Raw genomic sequence first — 13,721 nt, 5'->3', positions numbered from 1 at the left:
AATCATCTGTATGTATCAAACAAATTCACAATTTTAGTAACAATTAACATCCATAGAGCATCCACAATGGACTTCCTAAACCTCCTATTTAGATAAAATTTAGGGAGGAAGTGAGAAAACCCACCTCCAACCATGCTCCCTATCCAACTCCTAAAATAGGAAGACCTCTAGGAACTCCTAAATATGAGGAGAAAGAAAGGACTCTCAGTGGCTCCCTATAATTAAATGCTACTTTACTTTAATGTTTTTTTAAGTATTTATTTAATACTAAATATTTTTTATTATTATTTCATACGAAGAGGGAGCAGTTATGCTAAACAATAAAAATAAATAAATAATTTATAATTCCCTAAACTAGGAAGCATGGTTAGAGTTGAAAATTTGTAAGGAGCTCCTAAAATAGCTTTTGAGTGCTTTTGACCAAATTTTAACTAAAAAATAATGAGCATGATTATGGATGCTCTTTAAGAGGTGGATAGGGAGCATGGTTGGAGTTCTATTTTTTCAAATTCTCCCTAAAATTTGTCTAAGGAGATGATTTAAGGAGTCCCTTATGGATGCTCTAAGGGCACCTCCATCGCCAGGGCCTTGCCCTAGCAACAGCCCTCATCAGCCTGATTTCCACCTCCAGCGTAGAAAACCCAGCCTGGGCAAGGCATGGGACCCACCAGCCCGGGCAAACCCACAAGCAAAAATGGACTGGGCTGTTGACGTCAGCAGCTGATTTTCAAATTTTTTTTACTATTGGCTCGTGGAATACACGCGCCTTTGAAAATCAGCCACTAACGTCCCGATTTTCATGATATATTAATTTTGTCTTCTACCTACATTATAAATTTCGTACTACCAAATAAAAATGCGGCTATGAGACCTAAAAAAAATTATCAAATAAAAATGAGGCTATAAGTAATTAATTATATGAGACTCAACTCAAGTTCATACTAATAATGAATTCATTCGTATTGCATGCCCATAAATAAAAAAATTCTTATGATTTATCACATGAAATTTCATTCTACCTGACAAATCACACTTATAACGCAATAGCGGAAAATGAAGATTTCATGCCATTTCAAAATGTTCTCATAAAGATGTATATAGAGGGGAGAGGAAAATTTGTATGGTGTCTAAATGCATTCTCTCGTTTATTGAATTATCCACCCCTATTAGATAATTACTTTTTTTTAATATATAATTTTCACTAGTAAATTAAAATATTGGAGGAAACTAATGACGTTTTTGGTTGTTATTGTTGGAATTTTAAAAGGTTTTAAAATTTTAATCTTTTTGATTTATTTAATTATGTTGGTTGTTTTATTTTATTTATTGTAGGGATTATGCATATTTAATTTTAAGGTATTATTTCTATATTGAATGACTTAATTTTCTGTTTAAATGTGGTGAATGTTACATGTTCTTGGATGCCTATAAAAGACCACTCATCCTTCGCATTTGAACAACTACAATACCACCAGAATATCACATACCAGAATCAGCACCACAATTCGATTCTCTCATTTTCTGCTTTTATATATATTCTCCGCTTTCTATGAGTATTTTTGGGCAATAGTTATGTAATTTGGAAACATATCCGTCTATGAACGTGCTCATAGCGGATCTCGAGCTTAGGGTCGTATTTTGGAGTCTTGTCAACTGTCAGTACATGCACGTACAGAGGCTACAAAGACTTTAGGACAACTTCTTTGACGTGCTTCACTGTACCAAGCTCACCTTCTTACTTATAATTTATTTTGCTTTTACTTACCTATCAATTTGTTTTTCTTCAGTTTCACTGTACCTTAATAGTATGTTATTTATAATATAAAGGTTTTTGTATTTGACTTTATAGAAAGAAGAAAACTATGACTTTTATAACAGTTATTAGTTGTAAAAGCTCAGTATAAATATTGAAGCTTAGCTTTGTAAGTCATTTAGAAAAGAGAAATAAAAAATTATACAGTGAATTTTCTCTTGTATTCTCTATGTTTCTTCAAACTTCTCATCCAAACCTCCATAAGACAACATGATATTTATAGGCTAGGTACAAGTATTTAAAAGAGTTTCCCTAATTACAAGTATTTAAAAGAGTTACCCTACAAGTATTTATAGGCTAGGTACAAGTATTTATAGGATATTTATAAACTTTTCATCCAAACATCTATAATTCTAATAAATACTGAAGTTTAGATTGTTGGTACAAGTATTTAAAAGATTTTCTTAACGAAACGCAAGGTATCATACTCCTCTATTACTAAAAATACTTCTGTTTATACCAAAATTGTAAATTTTCTCCAAATTAAATGAAGAAATTATGGTTCTTGCAATATGGCTAAATTTGATAGCCTAGACTTCCAATCAGATCATTCCAGTTAGTCCGATGAATAACTTTCAATGCTCAAATGTAGTTTCTTTCTTCATGAAAGCTGTTCATTTGGATGTCTACTACAACATATCCAAAATTGATAGCATTTAGATTAATTTAGATTTCTACTACAACATATCCAAAATTGACAGCATTTGGATACGTATTGAATCCTGAGGACATGAAATACTAAAGCATAGTTTCTAGTCCAATTTGCCAAACTTCTAGTCTGATGAGCAACTTCAAATGTTTAAAATAATTTTCTTTCTTCATCAAAGTTGTTCATCTCGATGTTTCCTACAATATATCCAAAAGTGGCAGCATTTCGATAAGTATTGAATTCTCTGCGAAGCAAACAACAGATGAGAGCAGTAACAGTCATTAAGGCTAGTCCGATGAGCAACTCTCAATTTTGAAGTGAACTTTCGTTCTTCATATAAGTGTCAATGGCCTGCTGGCCAACTTTTGTTAAGTCAATGAAGGTGCATTAGCCATCATGGAGACATGAGCTTAGTCAAAAAATAAATATTAAAGTCTGCTTGCTGATGAAGGGAAACAATGGAGTGTTGCTTTGAAGAAATTTTGAATCACGTGGGGAGCTTCACATTGTGAACAACACCAAAACAACTTGCTTTTTCAAGAACCCACTCAAGGGCAGAACTATGAATTTTTCAACGGGTGTGCTAGCTAAAGTCTTTAGGGTAAAGTTAATGAACATATTTTTTTTTGTACTTACAGTTTTTATAGCCTTTTTAACAATAAAAGTATATATTGAATCATATCAACCATACTAATTCGTAGCTCCATTGACTAATTTTCAATAAATTTTAACATAAAATAAATACATATTAAATTCAACAAGAAAACTGATATTATCAAAATGAAAATGTGTTTAACAATGAAACTGAAGTTACCTATTTTACTATGTATTTTTATTACTTCCATGCAACTAAATTCTTATTCTCCGTTTGGAAGAAGGAATTGAAAATTACATAGAATTCTAAATTACGTAATTTAGTTTCCATCATTTCAATTTTTTGGCAATTGAAACTTTCAGTGTTTGGATTTAGGCAAAATTGTGGCAATGATCCCTGGACAAAGACCAAACTTTACTTTTCGTCCCTCATATTGCTAAATTGTTACGGTGGTACTTTGATTATGCCTCCACTTTTAGAAATCGTCCTTTCCGTCATCTCAGTTAACTTTTCCGTTAAAAATGAGGGCATATTTGTCTTTTCATATTTGCCTTTTTAAAATCCAGATTTGTTCTCATGTTTTTTTATATATTTCTTTTCTTTATTTTATTGTTTGGTTTCCTTTTCGATTCATCTACGGTGGGGGATCAAATCGCCTCGATGGGGGAGGGGCGAGGCTGGATTCGTGTCTGGGAGAAGTTGCTGGAAAATTCAGACCTCTAGCAAAGCAAAGATATAAACTTTTAGGTACCAAAAAAAATCCCTTACCAGTACAAAGTTGAAAAAAAAGAGGAGAGGGAAATAGAAAGTGAGTGTCATAGATCTGAACCTCCAGAAGAAAAAGGTGTGAAAAGTTTCCAATTTTTTCACTGTCTCCACAGACTTTTAGAGAGAGTGAGAGAGTCAACGGGCCCATTTTGGAGATTTGTATTTGTAAGGCTTCAAAGAGTACACATATTGCATTTTGTCTTCACCTCTCTCTCTCTCTCTTACTATTTCTCTCACCTGCTCTTTTTTGCCTTTCTCTATGCAAATCTTGAAAAAGGAACACCATAAATTGGTTGTTGTGGGGGTCGGGGAGAGGAAATGGAGAGAGAGAGAGAGAGAGAGAGAGAGAGAGAGAGAGAGAGAGAGAGAGAGAGAGAGAGGAGATTTATTTTTAAAATTTTTTTGTGTGAGAAGACATTTTTGCCCATGCCAAGTAGGAGTTGTCCATGCACGTCATCATTTTTAATGGAAAAGTTGACTGAGATGATAGAAATGAAGATTTAGGCATAAGTAAAGTACCAACGTAACAATTTAACAATATGAGGGATGAAAAGTAAAGTTTGGTCTTAGTTCAGGGACCATAGCTACAATTTTGCCTTGGATTTATGTATGTCGAATTTCGTAAATGGCACTATGGAAATTATGAAATGAGGCCTATTTTGGTGGAAAATAAACTCAGGAATTTTGTAAATGATTAGCTGTGTATATTCTTACCTCTTTTATATTGCTAGATTGTAAAGATAGCTTCCTGATTCTAGGAAACTTTCTTGTATAAATCTCACTTATTGCTTAATGGAAAATCATTCTGGCAAGTATTATCTTTTGCCTCAGTTTTACATGGTATCAGAGCAAGGCACGACCCTAGCTCTTTCCGCTGCTATTTTTTCTTAGCCACACCTTTTCCTTTCCCTTTGTATCGTTGTCTGCAACCATGGCCAACGAACAAAGCTCGGATGGAGGCAAATCAAAAAATTCAGAAGTCTCTAATCCCTATTTCATCCACCATTCTGATCATCCATGAATGGTTATCATCTCCAAACCTCTTAATGGAGATAATTATGCAACCTGGTGCAGGACATCGACGATATCATTGAGTGCCAAGAACAAGCTCAGCTTTGTAGATGCCACATTGAAGGCTCATTCGGCAAAAACCAGTCTAAACGATTTTGCCTCTTGGCAGAGGTGCAACGACATGATCCTTTCTTCGATCCTGAATCCTCTCGAACCTGATATAGCAGACAGTGTTATCTACTCAACCACAACCCATGAAATCTGGGAGAATCTTCATGAGCATTTCTTGCAATGCATCGCAAATCTTCTAGATTCAACGTGATATTGTGTCCCTCACTCAAGATCAATTATCAGTAGCAGCCTATTACACGAAATTGAAGGGTTTGTGGGATGAGTTGGCTGCCTATGGCGACCTTCCTACCTGTACGTGCGGTTCCATGAAGAAGCATACAGAACAAGAAGAGAGAAACAAGCTGATGCAGTTCCTTATAGGACTCAATGAGTCTTATAGCGCTATTCGTGGTCAGATTTTACTTATGCAGACGCTTCCAACAGTGCGTAGGGCTTACTCTTTGATTATGCAGGAAGAGAAGCAGCGAGAATTAGGCTCCTCCTATGTTACACTAGAGCTAGCAGCCATGGCGGTCAGTCAAAACCAGCAGTCCACTAGTTCAGACAAAAAGCCTTTGCACTGCACTTATTGCGACTTCGATCACCACACTGTCGACACCTGCTGGAAGTTGAATGGATATCCACCTGGGCATCGTCTCCACAAATCCAATAAGAAAGGAGGATGACGTAACAAGATGGGAGGAGGCATCAGTTCGGCGAATCACGTGAACTCACAGCCTAGCTTACAAGAAATCCAAGCTGCTATGCTCTCTTTGTCAAAGGCTCAATGTCAACAAGTCCACACCATTTTGAGCGAGAAGGACTTTTCTCAGCCAGCATCTCAGGCTCATGCCGTCAACCACTCCTCAGGTATCACAAAACTACTTCCTGACCTTCACTGGATCATCGATAGTAGAGCCACTGACCATATTACATCTGCCACCAACTTACTTGGGAAAAGAACTAAAAATTCCTCTCTACCACCTGTGATATTGCCCAGTTAAGAGACTACTCCCATCACTTCCATTGGAACTTTAACACTTAATTCTTATCTTTATTTGAGAGATGTTTTGTGTGTACCTACTTTTAAAGTCAACCTTATGTCTGTTAGTCAGCTTACACAAGGATTGAATTGCTCAGTTACCTTTTTTCCTACTTGGTGTATCTTGCAGGACTTGGCTACGAGGACGACAATTGGTCTGGGTAAACAGCGTGACGGTCTCTACTACCTCGTGGTGTTGGCTTCTGACAAAAATTTCATCACCACCCAACCATCCTGCCACTCCGTTACCTCATCTGCAGATCTGTGGCACCGCCGCTTAAGACACATTTCCTCTTCTCGTTTTCAGTTTCTAGCTAAGACTTCATTGAATTGTTCTTCCCATTTGAAAAATGTTTGTGATGTTTGTCATTTGACAAAACAAACTCGCCTCCCTTTTGGCGTCAGTTCAATTTCAACTTCAAAACCATTTTCCCTTATACATTGTGATATTTTTTTACATGATTTTTTTAGGGAACATGGAACCCTTTTTCAACATACATGCGTCTACACAACAAGTGGAGCCTCATACTTATGCAGAAGCTGCCACTGACCCCAATTGGCAACAAGCCATGGATTCTGAACTCCAAGCCTTGGCGTCAAACCAGACTTGGACTCTCACCTCTCTTCCACCAGGGAAAACACCTATTGGTTGCAAGTGGGTTTACAAGATCAAGAATCATTCCGACGGGTCCATTGAGAGGTACAAGGCCCGCTTATTTGCCAAAGGCTACAGTCAAACAGAAGGCCTGGATTATCATGACACCTTTTCTCCCATGGCCAAGATGATTACAGTTCGTTGTCTCCTTGCGGTTGCTGCCACTCACTCATAGTCTATCCACTAACTTGATGTTCACAACGCCTTCCATCATGGTGATCTCCATGAAGAAATTTATATGACTCCACCTCCTGGTTTTCAGTGACAGGGTGAGAATCAAGTATGTCGCCTCAACAAGTCATTGTATGGTCTTAAGCAGGCTTCTCGACAATGGTTTGCTAAGTTATCTGAAGCCATTCAAGCTGCCGGTTACATCCAATCCAAAGTGGACTATTCCTTGTTTACATGCAAAAAAGGGAAATCATTCACTGCTCTCTTAATTTATGTAGATTATATATTGATTACAAGTAATGACATGGCTGCCATTAATTCTCTCAAACAGTTCCTTTATATCTAGTTTTGCATCAAAGATTTAGGCGACCTCAAATTCTTTTTGGGTATTGAGGTATCTCGCTCAACTAAGGGCATTAGCATCTCACAAAGGAAATACACTCTTGACATCCTTAAATATGGAGGATCACTAGGAGCACGACTTGTTTGTTTCCCTATGGAACAAAATCTCAAATTGTCAGATGCAGGTGATTTGCTTACAGAACCAGCTAAATACAGGAGGTTGATGGGTTGTCTAATTTACTTGACTATCACAAGGCCCAACATTACATACGTTGTTCACGTCCTTAGCAGGTTCATGCATGAACCTCGGAAGCCACATATGGAAGCGGCACTTCGCATCTTGAAATATCTTAAGACCCCAAGACAAGGCCTTTTCTTTCCAGCTCAAAATAATTTAAAGTTGAGTGCCTACTGTGATTCAGATTGGGCTGGCTGTCCTACCACTAGGAGATCCACCACTGGCTACTGTGTCTTTCTAGGGAACTCACTGATTTCTTGGAGGACAAAGAGACAGAAAACTGTGTCTCTCTCTTCTGCAGAGACAGAATATCGAGCCATGGCAGGTACTTGTTGTGAACTCTCTCGGTTGCGATGTAATAACCCAAAACAAAATATCTAAAAAAAAAGAAAATATCTAAAAAGTAAGGAAAATCTCTTTTAGCAAAAAGACAAGTTTGCCCTTGCATATTTTAATGGGGGAAAATTTGACTTTTTAATCGAGAAAGAATTTGGGAATTCCGCTTACCCCATTGCGTAAAGCGCGGCGAAACGAGTTCGTAGACACGGAGTAGACCCGAATCGGAGCTGTAACGAAGAAGTTATGGTCTAAAAACCGCGAAGGGCAAAACGGTAATTTGGTCAAAAAGTCAGATTTTTATTTCTCTGTCTCTCCTCTCCCCCGTCAGTTCCCTCTCTCTCCTCCCGAAGCCACCCCGCCCGCGACCTCCGCCCCTTTAAGTCGTTGCCCCGGCTACCACAGGCGGTCTTGATCTCCGCCGTGGGTACCGTTGGAATTGTGACACACCCGCCGTTCTTTTCCGACCAACACCAGCCGCGGGGGCGCCGGAATCTGCCACTGTTGCTGACTTTCGTGTTCGAACTTCCAGCTCGAATTTCTCCTTCAATTCTCCACCAAATCGATCGAGTAAGGTATGGTTTCTCAGCTTTTTTTTGTGTTCTAGCTGATGGATGTATGGGTTTCGATCGATTTTAGCTCTAAAGCGATCAATTTTCGACTTGAATTCTGGCCGAAACTTCGGCCATCAAAAACTACTATTTTTGGATCACTTTTTGGGGTTTGTCCAAGAACAAAAGTGACTCCAAATGGGGTGTTTTACCTAGGATAGGAGTTTGGAGTTTTGGTTCCGAGATTTTTCGGCCACCCGGAATCGCTCAAGACACCCAAATTTGACCGCGCATGCTGGGACGCGTGGGCGAGGGTAGTGAAGTAATTCTGTACAGTTTAGTGACCCTCGTGTCGTCACGAGTGCGTAGGATTTCGCGGATCTCAATTTGGAGTCCGTTTAAGCCCCGAACGGATTTTCCATATCGCGCGATCCGTGGGTGCAGTGTCGTCAAATCATTGGATCACGCTGAATTTCGGAAATATCGGTCTACATGATGTCAGGATCGTGTAGGATTTGGCGGATTGCGAATCGGAGTCCCGGATACTCCGGAATCGCGAACCCTGGGGCTAGGGTTTGGATTTTAAGTGATAACGCGATTTTGGCTAATCCGACCGTCCGTTTCGGACCAAATTCGCGGAACATGGTTCCTTCTCTATGAGGAACATTTAGAGAAGCCCAGATTGGCCATCGGAGGCCGTGGACCCGTGGGGTCCCGAATCGGCCGATCTGGCAGTTTATCGCTTAATAAGGCTTCGAGTCTTTTAAGGGCGGAATAATTGACTAAAAAGCTAATATGGGCATAAGAGTAACTCTAAAATGAATGCACGTATTTCTAGGAGCCGGGGGCAGGGTGTTTAATTTAATTCTTTTATTCAGCGGTTTATTAATTTATTATTTATGGATAATCAGGCATCAGAGGTCCGGTTGACCCGCAGCCGGGACCTTCGAAGGGTCCAATTAGCTCGGACCATCTGTGAGTGGACTTTCTTTCATGAATGATTTTAAATAAATGCGTTATATAGAGGATTTCTATAAATAAGATTTCATAAGTGATTTTATATTGATTTTATATAAATAAGTTTATATAAATGAGTTTATTTGAATAAATTTCTTTATTTGATCTTGAGTAAGTTTTATTATGGTTCCGAACATGATTAGTACAGTAATAGTTCTATAAGTCTGTGCTGCTTATTTACAAGTTATAGAAACAGAGTTTGAGGTTGGAATCAGATGAGACAGCAGCACAATTTGAGCTTTACAGTTATTAATCAGATATTTTTCTAAAGGAATTTATTTCAAAACCACCACGTACCCATTTTTATTTGGTGATTACCCTCAGACGGACCGATGTCTACGGACATCTAGTCTGTTTACAGTTCAGTCAGTGCATTTGACTTTGCCTCACAAGTTTCGGGGACGCTCGGACCGTGAGTGCCAGGATTTTCGGCTCGGCAAACTTGGTGTCCCGAGACCTGCCAGGATTGCGGCTCAGCTGACTCTGTGTCCCCGAGACCTGCCAGGATTGCGGATCAGGCTGACTACGGTCCCCTGCATCCTGCCTGAGCGACTCAAGCTGACTTGGTGTCATCGAGGACCTGCCGGCAGATCAGGCTGATCATAGTCCCCTGATTTCGCCAGTTTGCGGCTCGGGTAGACTGCGTGGCACCCGAGACCTGCCAAGGGAATTGACGGATATGACAAGGGTACAAATAGGTGGTATTTTCAAAGGATTTTGAGTTTCTTTATTTAATTATGATTTTCAGTTATTTTATATCAGCTTCTCTGATTTTTCAGGCATTCGACACCTTTATATATTTGTTCAGTTATGCAAGGTTTGAGTACAGAGCTTTTATACAAGTTTGATTTCAGTGTTTTATGCAAGCTTTGATTTCAGTGCTTTTATGCGAAACTTTTCGAGCTTGAATATGATTTATATAGAATGCCTTGAGTGTAATATGCTTTAAACGGAGAATACGTACTTAGTTCAATTTAACTATTTTTACAATGGGAGTTATTATGGTTATAAAGTTGTTTCTAAGAACCTTACTTTTGTCCACTCACATTTTTCAACCTGTTTTTCGCCCCCAGGCCTTAGAAGTGCACGGGATCCACCACCGGGCCATTCAAAGTTTCCGCGCCACCACGTAAGGTAGAGTTTCCTAGAAAACCCTTGAAACCCTAAAAAACTTAGAAAAATGCTCTGATATCTAGTTGAAACTGAGAAACTAGAGTTAAGATTGGTTATTTGAGATATTCTGGCAGTTGGTGTGAATTTATTGATTGTTTAACAGGTGGGGAATTTTTGGGATTTGTCAAAATACAAGGGAGACTCTGCCGAAATTTCGGCAGAAGTTTAAGGAAAATCTGAGAAGAATTTAAGACGAGAAGGGTAAAAAGGTCTTTTGTGCCCGACATTCGCCAGATGTCGGACACGCACAGGATTCGACTCGAATTCCAAAGCGAAAATTGGGTCGGGTCCTGTCATGCGAAGCTTGTTACAAGACCTGCAGTTGTCACATCCAGAGGCAGCAACACTTCATTGCGACAACACAGCAGCCTTACACTTAGCCGCCAATCCTGTGTTCCACGAGCGCACTAGGCATATAGAGATGGACTACCACTTTACCAGAGATAAGATTCAAGAGGGTTTAATTGTCACTAAATACGTTGCTTCTGCGCAACAAATAGCATATGTGTTCACTAAACCTTTAGGTAAAGATGCTTTCACCAGCATGTTGCGCAAGTTGGAAGTTCTTGACATTCACTCTCCAACTTGAGGGAGAGTGTTGAGAATCATTGACTTAGCTACAGTTTAGGGATTGGTTTGATAGAATAAGAAAGCTATAATTGATTGATTAGCTGTATATATTCTTAGCTCTTTTATATTGCTAGATTGTAGAGATAGCTTCCTGATTCTAGGAAACTTTCTTGTATAAATCTCACCTATTGCTTAATGGAAAATCATTCTGGCAAGTATTATCTTTTGCCTCAATTTTACATAATTTACTTTCAAAATCTATAATTGCACTGAAGTGAATAGAGAAATCTTTATTTTAGGGCAGTTATCTGTCATTTACTTTGAGTTTGCATTGGTAATGAACTGAATCAAGAAGGCTTCAGTTCTATATCATATTTCTCATTTTCATTTTTGTTATTTTAATTTTCTACTTGTTCTTATCTTCGCACTAGAAAACTATTGAAGTCCTCTTCGTTAAGACATAGAAAAGAATCTATGTTGGGTCAGTTTCCCACCCAATGCACAATCGATTGATTAAGTTGATATTGGAGTGCATTTTACATTTTTCAATCACTTTCTGTTGGAGTTTTCGCTGCCAACAATGGCACGCCTACATAACATGTGAAAACAATCCCGCAGCCAACTTCGGGCCGCCACGGATGAATTTTCTGGGGTAAAATAATCAGAATTGTTATATTTTAAATTACAATTCAATTATTATCCCTACAATAATCAATCAAATTAGAAATAATTTAGTCATCCTTGTGTATCGAACAAATTGACAATTTTAGTAACAATTAACATCCTCACAAATTGTTTTTTTTTTATGGAGAGAGCGGGGATGAATTCCCATCGATTGCTCTCAGCTCGAGTGAATTGGGTTCTCGCTTCTTGGGGACTATGTAATTTGGGCTTTGTAGGCCTCATGTCATCTTCTTAGCAGTTTATTCCCCTGACCCTAACCCACTTTCTCAAAAATTATTGAAATTCTAAAAGAATAACAATATTAAAAATAATAAAAATACAACCCGTGAAATGGGCCAACAAACGCAAAATACGGAATTAATTGTCACTATCCTATTTATAAGATACAACAAAGACATGTTCGACCAAAGAAAGAAAAAAACAAAAGACGTTGGTTCTGGAGAGTAATTCCAAAGTTAGGTAAAGTCTTCTTACACACACAAATTCAACCAAAGCTATTTCTTTACTGTCCCGATTTTCATGATAAATTAATTATGTTTTCTATCTATATTATAAATTTCGTACTATCAAATAAAAATGCGGCTATGAGATCTAACAAAAATTATCAAATAAAAATGAGGCTATAAGTAATTAATTATATGAGACTCAACTGATGTTGATACTAATAATGAACTCATTCATATGGCATGACCATAAATAAAAAATTTCTAATGATTTATCATATGAAATTTCATTCTACCTGACAAATCACACTTATCCTGCAATAACGGAAAATCAAGATTTCATGCCATTTCAAAATGTTCTCATAAAGATGTTTATAGAGGGGAGAGGAAAATTTGTATGGTGTCTAATTGCATTCTCTCGTTTATTGAATTATCCACTCCTTTTAGACAATTAAATTTCACTAGTAAATTAAAATATTGGAGGAAACTAAATTAAAATATTGGAGGAAACTAATCATGTGCTCGGTTGTTATTAGTTGTGAAGCTTAGTATAAATACTGAAGCTTAGCCTTGTAACTCATTCAAAAAAGAGAAATAAAAAATTATACAGATCATTCTCTCTTGTATTCCCTCGATTTCTTCAAACTTTTCATCCAAAACCTCCATAAGACAACAGTATATTTATAGGCTAGGTTCAAGTATTTAAAAGAGTTTTACTAATTACAAATATTTAAAAGAGTTTCGCTAATTACAAATATTTAAAAGAGTTTCCCTACAAGTATTTATAGGCTAGGTACAAGTATTTATAAGATATTTATAAACTTTATAGGCTAGGCAAAACGCAATGTATCATACTCCTCTATTATTAAAACCTCAAATTTGAGCATTTCGTTGTTTGTTCCATGGACAGAACTAGACGCACAAAATGTGTCAATTATCAAATTGTCATTAATATTCTTCTTATGATAAAAAAAATAAGAAAATTAGTACGTTGTTAAACAGAAATTAATAGTAATTGCTTTTTCTTTTAATAGTAAAAACAAATAATTTTTTTTAAAAAAAGTGGTAGAAATCCAGTGTTTTTGCACACCAAATCTTATTTATTAGAATTACCGAAAATTAGGAAATGATTTCCCCTTAAACCAAACGGGCCTTAGACTAATCTCATTCCTCCATTGTCAATTAGTGTTAAAGTGGAGGTAAAACAGAGATTTGATCATCGGCTGAAAACCCCAAGTCCCAATGCATCCCCGCGGGACCCACTGCACAATAAGTGTCTGTTTACCTCGAATATTTAAACCGCGCTCTTCTTCACCCAACGGTCGTTCCATACCACGAAAATAAATATATATTTTTTGGTTTCATTTTGTGTTTTTTTTTTTCCCACAGTACAATGCAATTGCAATATACAAAATACAAATTGCTTGTTATGATAATTTCGACAAAAAATAAAAAGAAATAAAAATCATATGATCCACTAGAAGACAACCTACGGGAAAATGCTAACGTACGCATCTTACCTCTGCTCTTCTTGTTACAGTGTCCCAGACCT

This window comes from Prunus dulcis, chromosome 1 (genome assembly GCF_902201215.1).
Source record: "Prunus dulcis chromosome 1, ALMONDv2, whole genome shotgun sequence".
In the NCBI taxonomy this organism is placed as follows: Eukaryota; Viridiplantae; Streptophyta; class Magnoliopsida; order Rosales; family Rosaceae; genus Prunus; species Prunus dulcis.
This window is presented reverse-complemented; position numbering follows the sequence as displayed.